The sequence below is a fragment of the Gopherus flavomarginatus genome, chromosome 19 (assembly GCF_025201925.1).
Source record: "Gopherus flavomarginatus isolate rGopFla2 chromosome 19, rGopFla2.mat.asm, whole genome shotgun sequence".
NCBI classification, from domain to species: Eukaryota; Metazoa; Chordata; order Testudines; family Testudinidae; genus Gopherus; species Gopherus flavomarginatus.
The window spans coordinates 10,070,225-10,090,981 of NC_066635.1; positions in this window are offsets into that span (position 1 = coordinate 10,070,225).

Sequence of the window (20,757 nt, forward strand, 5' to 3'; positions counted from 1 at the left end):
AAGTAGCTAAGAATTCTGGGACAGTTAAGTTGAATGAAATCCCTTTAAACACATTAGGAGCCTGAACTATTGCCAGTTAGAAGGTATAAAAGCTTGATTTTTATTGCTTAGAGGGTAATTTCTATAGGAACATACTTGTCTCTTACAATTGATATTTGCCTGACTAATGTGCAATTATTTCCTGCAGTACTGCAAGACGGTTCTAAAGCTATTTCTGCTAATATCTTAATGCTTTTATGATTATTGAAATATTTCCAAGACCAAATGTTTCCAGTGGGGTCTGATATAATTAGGAAAAGATTTCAGGTTCTGAATAGGAGAGAGTGAGGTGTCTAAATGAAACTGTGGTCCTGAAAGATGTTACATGTGAATGAACGCTTTCTTTGTATGGTGTTATCCATTCATTGTTGTTATCACTGGCCTTTTGTCTAATGAACTGCCTTAGAGAAAGGACTGAAAATGTGAATCGTCTTAATGACAGGATGTGAACTGAATAAAGGTAAAAGCTAAGGTAGGTTATCTCCTGGGTTACTCTCATTAATGCTAATGGCAGTTTCATAGGCAAACCTCGTGTGTACGCATAATTAACCCCTTAGGAATTTTAAAGGATCGGTACTAACTACAAAACAATGGAACCAAGAACAAATGTATTTACACTCCAGTCTCATGATAAAGCTCACATTTTTCAATGCTGTTCCTTATACAGAGCTTGGCTATTGAGTTAACTTGACCAAGTCCTATTTGGACTCAGACTTCATGAGACAACCCAGCATATTTGGCTCAAAAGGATTAAACATGAAGAAAATGAGCTAACTGTAATGCGCATAGAAACTGGAGGCAGTTTTTAAAAAGCCGGAGTCAAAATCCTCCCAATTGAGCCCTATTGCTGAATGTATGGAAAATTGTGTGAACAGTACAAGAGTACATTTTTTAGCGTTGTTATGGCTGCACACACACTCCGAATGAAGCTGTGTACAGTTCATTTCTACGACTATTTAAGAAGTGCAGTAGGACAGGCTCCCCTGACTATATCCAGCTAGCGTATGCCTTGTTGAACAGTCTTAGAAAGGTCCGCTGCAACTTTATTCCTGTTCTAGAGAATCAACAGCTGTAATCAGGGGAGTATATTTGGCAAGAATTCTCTGATTTATCTTATAAAATATACATTTCTGCTCCTACTAGGAATTTGTGGTTCCATTGTTTAGATAGCTATGTCTTGATATTACGTTACGATGGGCTTCATATTCTGGGCATTGCCTCATTTTCAAAGCTGTTTAATATGTATTCATTTCAAATAGGGCTCATTTGCTTTGTAATTCTACGTGGTGGATTCAGCACAGGCTTCAGTAATTGTTTTGTTAAACCTCTTAATCAGCTGTGGCTCCATGTCTCCTCCTATCGGTGATCTTACTTTCTTCCCACCTTTCTGTAGCTAATGGATATCCCGGATTAATGTCTATCTTTGTATGACATGGTGGTAATTTCTGCTTTCTAGCTTTAAGTCTTGATTACTTTCTTTGGTCTTCATTTCTTTTGAAACTGCCCTAACAGGCTGTGACATACAGCTGAGGGGTAACCTGTCCTTCTGGTTAGCTGCAAGCCTCTCTATCTGTCTATGCCTTTATATCCTGCTTATCACTATAGTATCTGAGCATGTGCTTGACCTATTTCTGCCTGCTTTGTAACAGCCATTCCAGTGTAAGATTTATTCTGGTAACCCTGCTTGTCAGCATTGTTGGCTTTTTACAGTATTCACTGTTATTAAAAGGCTATCAGTGGAAAGGATAATAAAATCTGATTTCCAACTCTGTTTATATCTGACATGAATTCCCTCATCACAAAACACAACTGATGTGTGAAGAAGACGCAATATGTTTCTTATTTTGTTTTTGATCTGTCCTTTTCCTTAATCCTATAGGACTGGATAACAGGACTATAGATCTATAACTATTGTTTTGCAAAGGCTCATGCTGCCTTGGAATCACATGGTTTCCTGTCCCAAATAGGTGAATCTAATTCCCATTGCAAACAGAGCTTCCTGGGGTCTGTTAAAACCAAGTCAAAGGAAAGATGGTCCTGTGGATTGAATGGTAGCCTTTCCCTCTGGAGACCTAGGCTCAGTTCACAGACTTCTTGTGGGACATTGGGGAAGTTACTACATGTCTCTATGCTTCACTTCCATATCTGTGAAATGGTGATAATGGCATCACCCTTGCTCCACAATACTAGAGCTGGATGGAGAAAGGCAATTGCATTTCACAGAGGATTTTGATACTTCAGAAACTGTGAAATTAGCAGTGAAAGGGAATGAAGCCCTGGCTCCAGGGCATTCTGATTGGTGAGTTGCACTGGAGCTGCAGACTCCAGAAAGCCAGGCTCCCCAACTGTCTGTTGGGCAAGGTGCCAGGTAAACAGGCTTGCAGGAAACTAAACAGGTTTGGAAACCCACCTGGGTTCTGTCAGAACTTGGTAGAAATTTAGCTATTGCCACTAAATGTTTTGGTTCTTGCAAATTGACAAATTCTGGCAAACAATATTTCATTGGAATTTTTGCAACCAGCTGTAATAAATGTAGTGACAGATTGTGAGAGGCTCAGATAGTGCATTAATGGGAGCCTTATAAGTACCGTAAATAGTAGATCATCCAACTATGTAGGCACCTCCAGTGTATCTGTTTCCAAAATGGTGTACCGGATTATCTATCACATGAGATGAAAGATGGTTATACTTGATGTAGAATCTCTTACCTCTTGGGAGCAGGTGGTTACAGAATTGGATTTTTGTACTCGAGGGAATAAAATTCTGTAGTGCTAATCAGTGTGCACTCATATCCTAAGGAGATTATTTGTTGTCTGGTTGGTGATTTGAGACATTTTGCAAGTTTCTGGTTGCGGAATTTTTAACGTTTTATTTTCTGTCCTTAAGGTTTAAAATGTTTCTTTAAGGGCTATTTCTTAGAGAAAACTAGAATGTTCTGTGGAGGATAAATCACAAATGCACCTCTTTCCAGAACACAGTAAACAATTGTAATTAAATGAAAGACCTAATGGAATGAAAGAGAAGGTTTAGAATTTGCCAAAATATCTTTTTGTTTTTTCCACATGTTCTCTGAAAGAAGTATCCACAGTTACTGAGAGATCCTGTAAAAATATCTGTTGCTAAAAGCAAGTTAAAGAATTGTTGGAAAAGATGAAGAATATGTACCAGTTAGTCAGTTTGGATGAGGGCATTCTATGGTACTAAGGGAATTTTACCAGTGGATTGACTGTGACACTGACCAAGGAGCCAGTTGAGGAAAAGCACCCATGTTCAGGGGAGCCCTTCAGTCTGAACTTAAATTTAAGCAGTAGCTGAAATGCTGTCCTGAATCGGAAAGGTTTTAAGCATGTGGTTAAGCGCTTTTCTGAATTGGAATAATCAAATGTCCTATTTAATTTTCCAAAAGGAAGGCATGATCCTAGAAATTGTGAACTGGTAACTTTACATTTTGTCCTTAATAATAGAATGCAGCAAATATTAAGATTTTTTTCTAAATAACTACAGAGTGGGGCGAGAGAGATTGCATCTACGTAGTCAATCAAATCAAGCGTGTTAGTTGAAGTGTCTTAACCATTCAATAACTGAGAGAGGGACTTCACACACGCCTATGAGGGAACCTGGCAGCTGTTGCCAATCGGTGGCACATGCAAGTATGTGGCCTATGTCTTCTAGCTGGACGTGGGGAATGTGGGGTGTCATGAAGGCACCACTGGTCAGTAGCAGCACATCTGATCACTTTGCATCTGGTGCAACTGGACTTTACCCAAAGATGGTGTGGAAGGTCAAAACTGGGTGGGGACTAGACTGTCACAAGACAGTCACAAGATAAGCATTGGCTATATTTAAAGCTTGTTCTTCCCACATAGTACACCGCCTGGAGGTGATTATTGAGGGTCCTTAGGGGAATTGTACAAATGGGGCGCCTTGAGCTGAGGTGGTGTTTTGGCATGTCTTGAGCACATTCTGCAAGGTGACTTGTTGTCTGATGTCAGGTGAATGATGGACAAGACCAGCATCCAGGCCAGGTTGGTTGGTCTTATGGTACTTGATACTATACACATGGTCGCATCCAGCTGGGAGGCTATTGTTCCTGTGGGAAAAGAGCTGAGTAACATGGGGGAGCAATACTCTTCTACAGAGTAGCACAAGGCAAGCCCAGAATTTTGTAGTGTCTTTGCACTGATTACCCTGGTAGGATCAGCTAATTTGTTGCTGGGGTTGTTTCTTGTCTATTTTCAGCAAGGTCTTGGTAAAGTATTCCTCGAAGTTAGGGTATGATCCTGATTGTTTTGTTAATAGAATTACAAACTAGAGGGAGAAAATGAGGTAGAAGAAATTGACTTTTAGTGAAGCATTTGATATCTTGCAGAACCTTACTTGAAAAATAATACAAATTGGCTTGTTCACATCACGTGGGTTTTAAACTAACAGACTAATCAGTGTGGTGTGGGAAACTTTCTGTTAGGATATAGCAGGGATCACGTGGAAAGTGGTCAGCTAATACAATGATGGACAGCAGTATGAAATCCTAAAATAGATCTGTTTTAAGACTAATACTATTTAACATCTTCATTAATAATTTGAGAGGGGCTGTTTATGCTGAAACGTCTGTGTAGTTAACATTTGAAAAAACAGAGCGAGCAATAGAAATGCATCTACGAATAAGAGGCATTACTGCACGAGCTCATGAAACAAGCAAACAAAAAATGTGAATTCTGCATGTAGAGGTTTCTGTAGAGCCTAAATACGATCAAAGAACTAATGTGCGTTTAACTTGATCTTCTGACTCCAGGCTTTAGCTGCTGTGATCACACATAATACATTTCCCCACTTTTCTCTGATACAGAAGATAGTCAGCTGGTGGTAGCTGATAACAGAGGCAGATGAACCAAGACATTCCTTCCAGTCCTGTGTAAATCTGCATATCTCCATTGACATCAGCTATGGATCTTTACCATAATCAGTATAGCTTCATCGACCTCAATGCTGTTTATTCCGATTGAGAGACTGTCTTTGTGCATGCAAGTTACCATGATAATGAAAGAAGAGTTCATTTTGTGGCTTTCTGTAGCTGGCTTGCCAGCTGCAGGCATGTAGAGCTAAGATTACTGGCAGTAGGGGTTCCAGGACTTAAATAGGTAAGCAGATGGGGAAAGGTGGGGTATGGTGAGAACAGGAAAGAAGAAAATCTGGGGAAGAATGGGTAAAAAATAGGAAATTTTGGGTATGAGCATAGCAAGAAAAGGGCAATTCCATTTGTCCCGGTAGGGTGGAAATCTTAATTTAAGACTGGAAAAGATACATTTTGAAACTGAAGTCATATGAAATTTGGCATCCCTGTGCCTTTGTCATACAAGTTATGCAACCCAATATGCAGTATGTGCAATATCTCTTCTCTCCTAAGCTCCACCAAAAGGGCCAGTCCTGTTGATTTGAGCTTGGCTGGCTCTCACCACCATAGCGAAAGGGCCATGTCTGACTGTGCTCCTCCATTGTTGCTTTTTAACATTTCGTGAATGGACCTGTGCCATGTACCAGTCATTTACCATGGGACTGACTTTAGCACAAATTTATTTTTGAGGCATTGAAACTGTCAGATTGTCCTTGTATACAGAATTAAAAGTCTAGATGATCAATTCACTGCACAGTGTTTCTTGCTGCTCCAATTAGTGGATGTCCTTCAGTCATGAGGGTCTGCACACACAGTCTAATTCTTTTCTGTAATCTGCAATATGATTTTAATGGAATTTGGTTTTGCACATTAGGCATCAATGGGTATGAAGCAGGTATAGAGTCATAGGGCATCAAAAACAAAAATGAAAATTGAGACAGGGGAATACAGTTTTGTGGTATTTAAAAAACCCAACAACAAACAAACCTGTAGAAGGATTAGACATTTAGATGGATAATCAGAACATCCACATTTATTGTTATATAGAAGAACTATGTTAGGATGTGTCTACACAGGGTCACTCAGGAAAGTTAATCTGAATTAACTGAAGATGCGCATTTTAAGTGGATCAATTAAATTGCATTCAAGTCCTGGGTGAGCATGCTTATTCAGAATTTAAGTGGCCTTAATTTTTTTTTTAATCTGTGAATTGAACTAAACCAAATTAAAGCCACTTTAATTCTGAATGAGAATATCCACCCAGAGCTTTAATGCAGTTTAACTTGTACCTTCCTTTGAACCATGTGGCACTGGCCACTGCCATGAATCCAAAACAGGACTAACTGGACCACTGATCTGCTCCTGCAGTTAAATTCCTGTGGATAAATTCCTATGCTCGGTGCTGTCATGGAGGAGGAACTTCTTAAAGATGAGGTAGTAATGAATGAATTATGCAGGCTGTACATTTAAAACCATCTATGGTTGGCATCTTTGCCCTAGTAAAGCTGGCACGCTACCCTAGTAAGCAGGCTGTATGCCATCCTGACAGATGGCTTTGGAAGTAAGCAGCCAAGAAGCTCTGTATGTGCATCAAATACATTTGTTGAGGGCAGGTTACCCAGCCAGAAATGTCAAAGTGGTTTTCAGCCTGAAGATGGTGAACCTACATGCAGGCGAATGTCATTGATCCTCCATCTGAAAATGGGATTATCTTTGAGGGTAAGCGCCTAGCTCCAAAACCACATATTTCTGGAAAGAAAGTTGTAGATAAAAATGATTTTGCTGCCGGTTTTCAGAAGGGAAAGTATATTACAATGAATGTTCCACTTTTTTAGCTTTAAAAGGATCTCAGCGGAAGTGACTCCAATGTTTAGTGGTCAAATTGTAGCTAAATTAGTGATTATGGCATTTAAAAAAAATCTGATTGGCATTCCTGGAAGTAGGATTCTCTGGCAGGCTTATGTTTAGTCACAAAAATATCTAGTCATAAGCTAATGAGTAAATGACCATATTTTATTTTGTATGGTAAATCGACAATTAGTTCATTCCTTCTTAAATAATTTAAATTTAAAAGAGATTTTCAAAACAATTTTTAAAGCAGGAAATAACTATAGGGAAAACTGTAGCCTAGCAAGTGTGAAACACAGCTGGCACATAAGGTTATATTATCTGTGCTGATTTGTGGAGCAGCAGCATGCACTCTTAAATGTGTAATTACATTGATTAGCTGTATTTATGCAGTAATCAGATCAGTGTCTGGTAAAATGAAGCTTTTACTTTGTGACATAAGGAGATTATTTTCAGAGTTTGTTAGTGCCAATATGCTAAAATAAATTGGTGATGGTCATATGATAGAGTAGGAGCATGTTGAGTGATTAGCTGTTAGGTTTGTTCAGAGAGGCACTAATCCCATGAGACATGTTCGATCAAGGACATGTATGCTTTGCAGAGAGGGCAGGGGCCCATTCTCCCGTATTATCTATTTATTTATTATAATGGTAGTGCTTGGAGGCTGTGACTGAGATAAGGGATCCACTGTGCTATACACAGTGCAAAGACATAGTAAAGAAATAATCTAAATAGCTGAGACACCAAGTGGGAGAAAGGAAATAAAATTATCCACACTTGACAGATAGGAAACTGAGGAACAGGGAGATTAAGTGACTAGCACAAGGTCACACGGGGATTCTGTGGCAAAGCTGGGATAGATCCTAACTCTCTTGAGTTCCTGTCCAGTGCTGTCTTCTGAGCTTTATTTTCAATACATCTAACTAACTGATGTATACGCAAACAAAAAAATGTTAGTTAATGTAACTTAAGGTTTCTCTCATCAACGAACTAAACCATAGAATATTAGGAAATACAACATTCAGAATTAAAACAGATTAAAAGGCTGCAACTCGAGTAATCTCAAAATAAGAAATGCCAGAATGAACATTGACTGTGCATCCTTAATTCAGTGCCCTTGAGAGTGTGCATTATGAAACAAGTATCAGAGGGGTAGCCGTGTTTAGTCTGGATCTGTAAAAGCAGCAAAGAATCCTGTGGCACCGTATAGACTAACAGACGTTTTGGAGCATGAGCTTTCGTGGGTGAATACCCACTTCATCGGATGCATGTAGAGGAAATTTCCAGGGGCAATGGACCTATATATTGATGTGCACAGGCAGAAATTGTGGAAAAACAACTTCACTTGCCTCATAACCTAAGTCGTGCAGAACGCAATGCCATCCACAGCCTCAGAAACCACCCTGACATTATAATCAAAGATGCTGAGAAAGGAGGTGGTGTTGTCGTCATGAACAGGTCTGACTACCAAAAGGAGGCAGCCAGACAACTCTCCAATACCAAATTCTACAGGCCACTTCCCTCAGATCCCACTGAGGAATACACTAAGAAATTGCACCATCTACTCAGGACACTCCCTACACTAACACCGGAACAAATCAACATACCCTTAGAACCCCAACCAGGATTATTCTATCTACTACCCAAGATCCACAAACCCGGAAATCCTGGATGCCCCATCATCTCTGGAATTGGCACTCTCACTGAAGGACTGTCTGGATATGTGGACTCTCTACTCAGACCCTATGCCACCAGCACTCCCAGCTATCTCCGTGACACCACTGATTTCCTGAGGAAACCACAATGCATTGGTAACCTTCCAGAAAACACCATCCTAGCCACCATGGATGTAGAGGCTCTCTACACAAACATCCCACACACAGATCGAATACAAGCTGTCAGGAATAGTATCCCTGATGATGCCACAGCACAACTGGTTGCTGAGCTCTGTGCCTTTATCCTCACGCACAACTATTTCAAATTTGATGACAATATATATCTCCAGATGAGTGGCACCGCTATGGGCACCTGCATGGCCCCACAATATGCCAATATTTTTATGGCCAACCTGGAACAACGCTTCCTCAGCTTTTGTCCACTCACTCCCCTTCTCTACCTATGCTACATTGATGACATCTTCATCATCTGGACCCATGGGAAGGAGACTCTGGAAAAATTCCACCATGATTTCAACAGCTTCCACTCCACCATCAACCTCAGCCTGGACCAATCTACACAGGAGGTGCACTTCCTAGACACCACGGTGCAAATAAGTGATGGTCACATTAACACCACCCTATACCGAAAACCTACCGACCGCTATGCCTACCTTCATGCCTCCAGCTTCCATCCCGGGCACACCACATGATCCATTGTCTACAGCCAAGCACTGAGGTACAACCACATCTGCTCTAACCCCTCAGACAGAGACCGAAGGCTGCAAAATCTCCACCAAGCATTCTCAAAACTATAATACCCGCATGGGGAAATAAGGAAACAGATCAGCAGAGCCAGATGTGTCCCCAGAAGCCTCCTACTGCAAGACAAACCCAAGAAAGAAACCAACAGGACTCCACTGACCATCACATACAGTCCCCAGCTAAAACCCCTCCAATGCATCATCGGGGATCTACAACCCATCCTGGACAATGATCCCACACTTTCACAGGCCTTGGGTGGCAGGCCAGTCCTCGCCCACAGACAACCTGCCAACCTGAAGCATATTCTCACCAGTAACTGCACACCGCACCATAATAACTCTAACTCAGGAACCAATCCATGCAACAAACCTCGATGCCAGCTCTGCCCACATATCTACACCAGCGACACCATCACAGGACCTAACCGGATCAGCCACTCCATCACCGGTTCATTCATCTGCACGTCCACCAATCTAATATATGGCATCATATGCCAGCAATGCCCCTCTGCTATGTATATCGGCCAGACTGGACAGTCTCTACGGAAAAGGATAAATGGACACAAATCAGATATTAGAATGGCAATATACAAAAATCTGTAGGAGAACACTTCAACCTCCCTGGCCACGCAATAGCAGATCTTAAGGTGGCCATCCTACAGCGCAAAAACTTCAGGACCAGACTTCAAAGAGAAATTGCTGAGCTTCAGTTCATCTGCAAATTTGACACCATCAGCTCAGGATTAAACAAAGACTGTGAATGGCTTGCCAACTACAAAACCCATTTCTCCTCCCTTGGTTTTCAAACCTCAACTGCTAGAACAGGGCCTCATCCTCCCTGATTGAACTAACCTTGTTATCTCTACCTTGCTTCTTGCTTGCATATATATACTTGCCCCTGGAAATTTCCACTACATGCATCCGATGAAGTGGGTATTCACCCACGAAAGCTCATGCTCCAAAATGTCTGTTAGTCTATACGGTGCCACAGGATTCTTTGCTGCATTATGAAACAGCCTTTCATCATACGTAGAAGTGACTACTTGTAAAGAATTTGTTTCAAATTCCCCATGACCTGTTTACAAAAAAGGGTTCTTGGGGTAGGGTAGGGGGAAAACAAAAATACCTGAAAGACTGAGATACAGACCCTGCAAAACAGAAAAGTCTGTTGCGATAGAGCATAATATGCGGTGCAGAAAGTCTGCTGGGCAGACATCTTACCCTTGGTATAAATATCCCAGTCCAAATAAAAAGATTGATGTGCCCACTCCATCCGTTTTGTCTGGAGCTATCATTCAATTCCAGCAGAAGGATAAGCCTTGTGACGTGGCCAGTGGATTGTCAGTTTTAGACTCATTGAGTATGACATGGTGGCATGGCCTGCTCTGATAACTGCACTCTAAAGTCCCAATTCAGCAGAGTTCTTAGGTAGGTGCTTAACTATCACCATTGTGATAACCTTCTAGGTTGTGCACAAACCAAAGAAGTTCCCAATAATTCCTGCATCAAGGAAATAATTTATTTTATCCTATTGCATATGAGAAAATTGAGACAGAGAGGCTGTGACTTGCTTAATAAAATAACTTGAATAATCTGGAATTAGAATCCAGTTGTTCTGACTCTGTCTTGCTTTCATATTGCCTGGGAAGGGATTCATAATCTAGATAAAAAACAAACAAAAAATCTTGGAGATGCAGCTTTCCTAATGACTAGTGTCTGGAATGTTGATAAAAATCCATAATTTTCCTTGTTTGTCTGAATTTCAAAAGTACTTTTCATTATTTTAAAATTAGAGTAATTTCTGATACTTAAAAGAAAGACGTTGTTGTTTTCACATTGACAAAATATTTCAGCCTGTTTAATACTTGAACAGAAATCTAATGTTGACTGGCTCAACAGCACTGCATATTTCGTCTGTGTAGACTTCACTGAAGAGAACAACAATGGATCTTGCAAAATTCAAATAAGACTGTAAATCTAGGAATTCGTTAATTAAACCAATTTATTGTTTCATGACTTTTGAACTCATACATTCGTTATTTTGCTTGATGAAGTGACCTGAGCCCATATTCGCTAATGTTCAAAGGAGGCTTGTGATCTCAGTAACATAGGTGTAATTTTAATCAGTCAAAAACACGCTCAGTCTCTCTGTACCTTTAAAAAATTGAATTCAGGTTTGATTGCACTATTGTCAGGCACATACATTTCTTGTTCTTGTCATAAATTATTAAAATGTGTTCATCCATTGGGAACCCAGATTTCCTGTTGACCTTTATTATTATTATTTAATGTATATTGTGGTAGCACCTAGGAGGCCCAGTTGTGGACCAGGACCCCATTGTGCTAGGGGCTGTACAAAAACAGAACAAAAAATGGCCCCTGTCCCTAGGCGCTTACAATCTAAGCCTTAGCATCTCTCTCCCTTTGATAGAAATGTCTCTTATTCGGATCATTATTTTTTTTTAATCAGAGCCTTAACTTTTTCTTCCAATTTTTGCCAGTTGGAGCCCCTCAGGGATTGTTTTACAAATTCTTTGTATGCCAGTAGCACTTGCTGAACTCAGGTACCATGTGAGGGTCCTTACTCAAGCAAACTCCCATTGATTTCTGCAGGCATTTGCCTGAATTAAGGACCTTTGCTTTGGCTCCATAAGAATATGCAGAAGAGGCTCTCGTAAGCCAGGTGTTGGTTTCCCTTTCTACTCAAACAAGCAAAATCACATTTGTTTGTCTAAATCTAAATTCCACCTAATGACTGGCTTTGTTTAGGGTTACAAAAATTGGAAAGGCCACGAGGCTTGTTACAAACTCTTCTGTCTCTCTATTTCCAGCCATCTCTTGCATGGGGACACGGCTTTCCTTTAGCAGTGTGTGACAATATGCAAAACAACAGCTTAGGGTCAGAAGTGAAGAATATTGCACCCATTGGAAATGATTGTCTGAATTTACAGCATCAGTAGTCCAGCGAAGTCAGTGCATTGACAAAGGTTGGGAACTGGTGCAAGCGATGTCAGAATCAGACCTTTAATAACAATTTCTGAGCATTATCAACCTCCTTTTGCAATGTTCTCTTTCATACCTATTTGAATGTACTTTTAAGGCAATTTAATTTTAATACTCATGAGAAATAATCCATTTAAATACAAGTCTCAGATACTGAGTCTAATTCCTAATGGCTTTAATTTTTCTGTATCTCTTCTTCTGTGCCCTCTCTAAAGTAGAACTTTCAGAAGATGACCTGCAAAGAAACCAGGCGATGATTTGAGGCAAGTGTTACTGGGGAACTGATGTGCCTTTTCATGTTTGATCTACCTTTTTATGAGGACTTGGAATAGGCAAAGAAAATGTTTATGGATCTCACTGTAACAGTTCAGGTCCTAACAAAAATAAATAAATAAAAACTGCTCAGTAAAATATAATGGACCTTGTTTTATATTTTATTACCTTGTTTTATAATTTAAGTTCAGGAGGATCTATGCCTTTTAATACTCAATTTTATGAGAAATAATTGCATATTTAAATAATTCCCACCTCTCCATGTAAACAGCCACAGAGAATGCAGGTTTCCAGCATCTATTTAAGTTTAAAATGAATGTACTAGATAAGGGCAGTTTTCTCTCCATTGTTTTTGAGGTTAAATCTGAGTTTCCCCTCTGCCTCCACAATGAATTCCTTTCAGAAATGGATTCCAGGTGTCTCTGAATTCTTCTGCTTCATTTTCCATGCAATTAGGACAATAAATGCTCCCAATAACCATGTCCTATGTCGATATTTATACCTATTCGGACATCTACTCTCCCTGTAGCCCCTTTTTGGTTTATAGGTTTGAGCATTGTTTTGTCAGTCAGTACATTACCAAATCATAGCCATGAATAAATGCAATGCAGAAGCAATCCCTGCTAACAAGTTGTAGGAGATGTGGATTGCCAATAAGTGACTATTGTTTTCTGGTGGGGAATGCACTGATTGATGTTAATTTATTAATTTCCTTGAGTCCATAAATAAATTTTTATATCCACAGAAAAGGTAAAGACTAAGATACAGTTGAGAAGTTTTCATAGCAAGACATTATTGTGTTGCTGAGATATGCAAGGATTGTCTTAGTGGGTCTTAGTATTATGAATTGTTAGACTGGAGCCATGACCTTCTGTATTGATTCTTGTCCTCTTTCTCCTGAGGCGGGTGGTAGCTACAAAGGTAGCAGCTGGTTGTGAAAACTCTTACCTCATTCACAGGGCTATTGGGAAATAACATAATTATAGTGAAGGTTGAATCTGGCTTCCTTTTAACAACTGATTTTTTTCCCTAAATGATCTAAATAAAGAAATATTTATAAATTACTTTGGGAGCCTCAATGGCACTCACTGTATACATATTATTTCTTCTTATTGTCATGGCTTTCAGGCAATGAGGAAGGCTTGGACTCTGGGAGTTGATTTTTTTTTTCTTGCTGGCTAAGAAATGAGTTGACAAGCACAGAAATAAAGAATACAACATTTTTCGTTTGTAAGCCCTTGAGGACAACGAGCATGTCTTAGTATGTGTTCGTACAGTGCCTGGAACTCTTCTTCAGGGCCTCTTCTGCGTGTGGGGTACTCGATTATCAAATAATGTTTACAGATATGCACGCTCTTCGAAAGGGTTATTAGGTGGCAAAAACTAAATGTGGTCTATAACCTGCTGATATGGCACATCATCCTCAGAGTACCAGTAATGAGCTCCGTCCAGAATTCACAGCCGCTGCTCTCTGTTACTGTTCCTACTGTTCTCACCCAAATCTATTCCAGTAGCTTTCTAGCATTGTGTCTACATGAGAAGGCTTTGGCTTTTCATTACTATCTGGGATGTTTGCGGAACACTTGGTATTCTAATACAGATGTGCACCAAGCATTTTGCAAGCATTCCCTTTGCTTGAGTGCACACACCATTTCTGAACAGCTGGGTACAACCATTTCAGTGGCAGTGCGGCCAGGAGCCTGAGGTGTTGCAGTGTAGTTGTTCAGCTAGCCTTCCCCGTGAAATCCCACAATGCTCCTGGCTGACACATTAATGTACATGATTTATTAGGAGCTAGAGTACACTGAAGTCTATGGAACAGCTGCTGTAGTGGAAGTTCATAGCTTTCCACCATGACATCAGTGTGCATTCAGGGGCGGCTCCAGGCACCAGCGTGCCAAGCGCGTGCTTGGGGTGGCAAGCCACTGGGGGCGCTCTGCCGGTCGCCATGAGGGAAGGCCGAAGGCAGCCTCTGCTGAAGCTGCGGGACCAGCGGACCCTCTGCAGGCAAGCTGCCGAAGGCAGCCTGCCTGCCGTGCTTGGGGCGGCAAAATGCCTAGAACCACCCCTGTGTGCATTAGTGAGTGTGTAGAGGGCCTGTGTGTGCGTGCACACATTGTTCATCAGACAAAAGTGCCTATTGTCTTAACTAGCTCAATGAAATTACCTAGTGATGTCTGCAAGACCCTGCAAACCCTTTCTTTAGCTTCCCTCCTTCTAATTGAGGTATTTATTTACTGTTGTAGCCTCATTGCTGCTTATTGCCATACTAAGGGCCACATGCTGCCCTGAATCCAATTATGCAGCTCATCAGTGGGAGCCGCATGTGCCTTTGAAACAGAAGAGAAAAGATGGATCTCAGGGATGTCATGGTGTGGGGGAAGAATGGGGAATCGTGGCATGGAGGGAATGGGAATGGACAGTGCACATGATATAAGGAGGAATGGGTGAGCACACAGAGCCCCTAAGTTAGGGGAGGGGCTGGTGGGAATACCTGGGAGTAAAGGGGGATGGGAGGGTGGTACACAGGAAGCTTGCGGGAAAGAATGGAGTGAGGAACTCCTGGTGTGTGCAATGGAGTTGATCTACAGAAGCTACTTGTGTCGCTATGTCTTTGTGTTAGAGAAGGGCAGACCAAAGAAATGTGCCTTGCACTTATTTTGTGTGTCTCAGGCTCAGGAGATAAATGGAATGGCCTGGGTGCAAGTAAGAGCTACCGCGGGGGCTGGTCTGACTTATTGTGCCACAAGAGGTTCCTATGGAGCTGTCCTGCAGAACAAAATTGACACAACCCAGTGCTTCCCCAGGCACATCCCTACAACTAGCTCTGTGAAGGGGTTAGCATAAAGATGTTCCATTGGTCCTCTGCCCCTGGAAAGTCCCTCTTGACCTGGAGGGCAATGGGGATGCTGCAGAGAGAGCATACAGGGGCACTTGAAAGGCCAGAACTTGGCCTTGTACAATTGAATAACAAAAATGTCATGAATTGTTTGTTCTTATCTCCCTGAGACTTTTTCTGCCTGGAGCATGCCTACTTTGGGTAGCAGAATGGGGAACCAAACCAGAATGGAACTATCAAGTCCCTCCCACCCTCAAGACTTATTTTTTTACGGACAGCTACCCATACCAATGTAGATTGTCCTTAATTGGGAGGTAACCTGGAACTTTGATTATGACTTGGCTTTGCAAGCCGTTGTACCAAAGATCACCAAGGACACTAGTTTGTTTGTTTTGTAAGTTTGTGTTTTTTTGTTGTTAAGACACAAACTTGAATGGATGAATTAGGTTTCAAAAGGCTTTCCCCACCCCCGTCAAAAAAGTTTCCTTTACCCATATTGCTACAGACCTGTATTTCAAATGTAAACATTGGTGCTATGGGTTGTATAGTGCAGCGCATTGCTCCCTATCCACATAATTCCTCCACTTTACGATCAAAATAAAACACCTGAAATATATTTTCCTCTACTGGGTGGGGAGAAGGAACAAAATGCTGAGGGGAACCTCCAAGTAATATTTCTCTGGACTTATTTATAGGATTGCACTATTTTACTCTCTTCTCTCCCCATCCCTCCCACCTCTTGCATTTCTTCTACCCCTCCCCCTTCTTCTTCTTTCAAATATTCTGACTGATGCTGACAGAAATGATTATGCCTTGTGAGTGATAATATAATTCAGTTCCCCTCAAGGAGAGATGCTATCAATGCTATCAGAGAGGGTTTTTTTTTTAAATATAGTAGTTGAAAAGAGCCATCTTTCTTCCAAGAAGAACAGCTATTAATCTCTTACTAGTACGTTTTCATATTGTTTTGGACATTTATTTCCACACTAGGATCTTATAAAACCAGGCATTTGTGTCAGTTTTGATGCAGTGCAACATGCTGGAACGTGAAAAGGCGCAATTAACGCTGTGGTTATTTGAATTGCTAACCAGATCCTGACATTTTCAAATCAGACCCATTTCTTAGTGATCCAGAAGTGAGCATGGATGCTATACAAGCTGCATTTAAATGAGGCAACTCAACATTTAAGGAGGAAATGAAGAGCAATCACACCCCTGAAGCATTGCCAGAACAAAAATGCACTTTGCCAGTTTTCTGTTGCTACCTGTAGATTGAATAGTTTTTTAAAAAGCCATGTTCCAGTTACAGTAAATTTGATGTATTTTAAATCTTTAAGACAGATATCTGCTCTTTGAGGGATTTTACTTCAGCTATAACAATTTTGTACTAATGGGCAGTAACACAAAAGCTGCATGACTCTGATCACAGCAGTTCTATCTGTGATTTGTCTTCAGAACACCATGCTGTCCATTTGCAGTGCATTGTAGTACTGTTCCTGAGGTTGTGCTTTTAAGGAAAGCCACTAATTGAGCTACGTTCATTGGGGCTGGCTGTCAAGTACGGTGATATGCATCTGCTTTCTATGTTGGAGAGCACCTTCCTGCTCCCTAGCCAATGGGCAGTAGTTCTTGATGTACTTTCACTGTGAGCTCATCACATAGGCTTCCATTATTTGGCTTTACCTGCTGGGCTGGTTAGATCTGTCCTGAGCTGCACTAGCAGGGAGAAAGTAGAGAGAATAAGGCCTGGTCTACACTACGCATTTAAACCGATTTTAGCAGCGTTAAACCAATTTAACGCTGTACTCGTCCACACTATGAGGCCCTTTATATCGATATAAAGGGCTCTTTATATCGGTTTCTGTACTCCTCCCCAATGAGAGAAGTAGCGCTAAAATCGGTATTACCATATCGGATTAGGATTAGTGTGGCCGCAAATCGACGGTATTGGCCTCTGGGCGGTATCCCACAGTGCACCACTGTGACCACTCTGGACAGCAATCTCAGCTCGGATGCAGTGGCCAGGTAAACAGAAAAAGCCCCGCTAAATTTTGATTTTCATTTCCTGTTTGCCCAGCGTGGAGCTCTGATCAGCACGGGTGGCAATGCAGTCCCGAATCCAAAAAGAGCTCCAGCGTGGACCCTACGGGAGATACTGAATCTGATCGCTGTGTGGGGAAACAAATCTGTTTTATCAGAGCTCCATTACAGAAGACGAAATGCCAAAGCGTTTGAAAAAAAATCTCCAGGCTACACAGTGCTGTGTGACAAGTGTAACGGGAAGCCAGAGACTCAAACGGACGCTCATGGAGGGAGGGAGCGGGTACTGAGGACTCCAGCTATCCCACAGTCCCCAGCAGTCTCCGAAAAGTATTTGCATTCTTGGCTGAGCTCCCAATGCCTGTAGGGTCAAACACATTGTCCGGCGTGATTCAGGAATAGCTCGTCAATTTACTCCCTTCTCCCCCCATGCGAAAGAAAAGGGAAAGAAATCGTTTCTTGACTTCTTTCAATGTCACCCTATGTCTACTGAATGCTGGTGGTAGACGGGATGCTGCAGCAGTGAAGAGCAGTATCCGCTCCTCTCCCCTCGCCAGTGGCAGATGGTGCAGTAGAACTGGTAACCGTCCTTCTTATCAACCCGTGAGCGCTCCTGGCTGGCTTCAGGTGAGGCTGGCTGGGGGCACCTGGGTGAAAATAGGAATGACTCCTGGTCATTCCCAGTAGATGGTACAGAACGGCTGGTAACCGTCTTCATCATAGCAACTGGGGGCTGAGCTTCAATCAGCCCCCTCCCTTTCATGTGAAAAGAAAAGATTCTGTATTGCCTGCACTATCGTAGCAGTGGGATGCTGGGCTCCTCTCCTCCACACTGCTTAATGTCCTGCCTGGACTATCATAGCACCAGGAGGCTGCCTCCTCCTCATTTTATGTCACTAACAAGTCACTGTTTCTTATTCCTGCATTCTTTATTACTTCATGACACAAATGGGGGGGACACTGCCACGGTAGCCCAGGAAGGTTGGGGGAGGAGGGAAGCAACATGTGGGGTTGTTGCAGGGGCACCCCCCATGAATGGCATGTAGCTCATCATTTCTGTGGGATCTGACACAGAGCAGCTGTACTCTCTGATACACTGCTTCTCTAGTACATTTGCCCCATATTCTAGTCAGGACTGACTCTATTTTTAGAAACCATAAAGGAGGGATTGACTCGGGGAGTCATTCCCAGTTTTGCTTTTGCCCCCTCGGCTGATCTCAGCCAGGGGCACCCATGATAGCAGCAGACAGCACAGAAGGACAGATAACCGTCATCTCATTGCCAAATTACACGGGCAGCAGACAGTACAAAACGACTGGTAACCATCTCTGCTATCATGCAAAAGCAAATGAATGCTGCTGTGTAGCGCTGGAGTATCGCCTCTGTCCGCGGCATCCAGTACACATACGGTGACTGTTTTAAAAAAAAAAAAAAAGCTGAATGGGCTCCATGGTTGCCGTGCTATGGTGTCTGCCAGGGCAATCCAGGGAAAAAGGGCGCGAAATGATTGTCTGCTGTTGCTTTCCCGGAGGAAGGAATGACTGACGACATTTACCCAGAACCACCCGCGACAATGATTTTTGCCCCATCAGGCACTGGGCTTTCAAACCAGAATTCCAATGGGCGGGGGAGACTGCAGGAACTATGGGATAGCTACGGAATAGCTACCCACAGTGCAACGCTTCGGAAATCGATGCTAGCCTAGGACCATGGACGCACACTGCCGAATTAATGTGCTTAGTGTGGCCGCGTGCACTCCACTTTATACAATGTTTTATAAAACCTGTTTATGTAAAATCGGAATAATCCCGTAGTGTAGACGTACCCTCAAACAGAAGAGCCACTAAGAAAAATCTTTTGATAATTTACAGTCCTTAAAAGAAAAGTAAGGTTTTTACAGTGGCACTAAAACTTTTATTGTGAAAGAATAATTCAGAGCCTCTCAGCATCTAAACATGGCAGAGTAATATACTTTTTTTTAAACAGTCGTCATGTAATTTTGGCCTGTGGACCTAAGGAATGTAACGTTAATAGCTAATGACATCTCTTAGTCCTGGGGCCAGGGAAGGCTGTACAAAAATCAGGCTATCAGTGTGAGGAAGAAAAGAAAGAGGAAGGAGCTTTTCTATTTTCATTTTCAGGAGAAGAAAGAAGTGGCTGCAAAAATAACTTTACCCTTTGGCTAGGTAGCTATGGAGAAGTGGCACCAGTACTAGAAACGGTGAAGAGAGAAAGCAGGAGACAAGTACAAAATAATCTTGCTGTCGTATTACTAGGAAATTGACCGCTTGGTGGCTTGGATGTGATTCTGTTGTGAGCAAACCACATCAATAAATACACTTTTATGTCTAGAATTGAGTGATTTAACTGATGGTTCAGTTTGGGGGCCAAACCACAAAATCTGAAAAAAAATGTTTTGGGAATGTTTTTGTTTTTTTTTTTCATTTAATTTAATTTCATTTTAGGGGGAATATTACTCATTGTTAAAAATGGAGCTATATTTTGAAATGAGATGTCATTTTTTTAAACTGTTGAAACATTTCATTTAGACTTTTTTTTTCCATTTTTTTCATCTGTTGGCTGAAACTACGTGCTGAATTTAACCTGAATTCATGAATCGTTTCAGTCATCCTGAAACTACATTTTTTCAGCAAATAAATTATTCATCTGAAAAATTTCACTTAGCTGTGATATAAACATTGTTATCAAAATGTGTGCCATTAATATGGGTAAAGATATTTGTTTCTATGATTGTGCAACATATTACAGGGGAGTTGGTAGCAACCCTTTTGTTCAGGTTGCATTGTGCTCTAAACAATTCATGTGCCCTTTTTCTGAGAAACACTAAATGTTCTCCTGCAAAGAACAGGTGAACTCTTTTGGTTGAACCTGGGATGATCTGCTTTCTGGGAACAGCACTCTTTTCCCCCCACCCTAGATAAAATTGGAACTTTCCTCTAGCTACTGATCATCTTAAGTCAAAGAAATAAAGAAAGAAATGACAGAAACCTGCTGTAGGCTCCTTTCAAAGATCACACATCAACTTTTCATATATAGGCACTTCACCTTTCCTGCCTGAAAATCAGATTTGCATATCTGTCACAATATTTTTGTGCATTGAGCTATAAAAGTGTGGTCTTTATACAAATAAAACTGCATCTTAAAAGTAGGGGTTCAAATTAGTGGTCACTTTCATATTATTTTATTTATTTAATCATTGTTAAAGCATGTATCTCAATGCTCTTTCTGTAATATTCAAAATATAAAATTAACAGCACCCTCATGGGTAAAATACATCATTGTCCCTACTAAATCACTCAGATTAAAACCTTACTTGCCCCAAATAATATTTGGTAGCAATCTCCATGCTAACCATCCAAAAATCTTTAATTCCCATCCTCATTG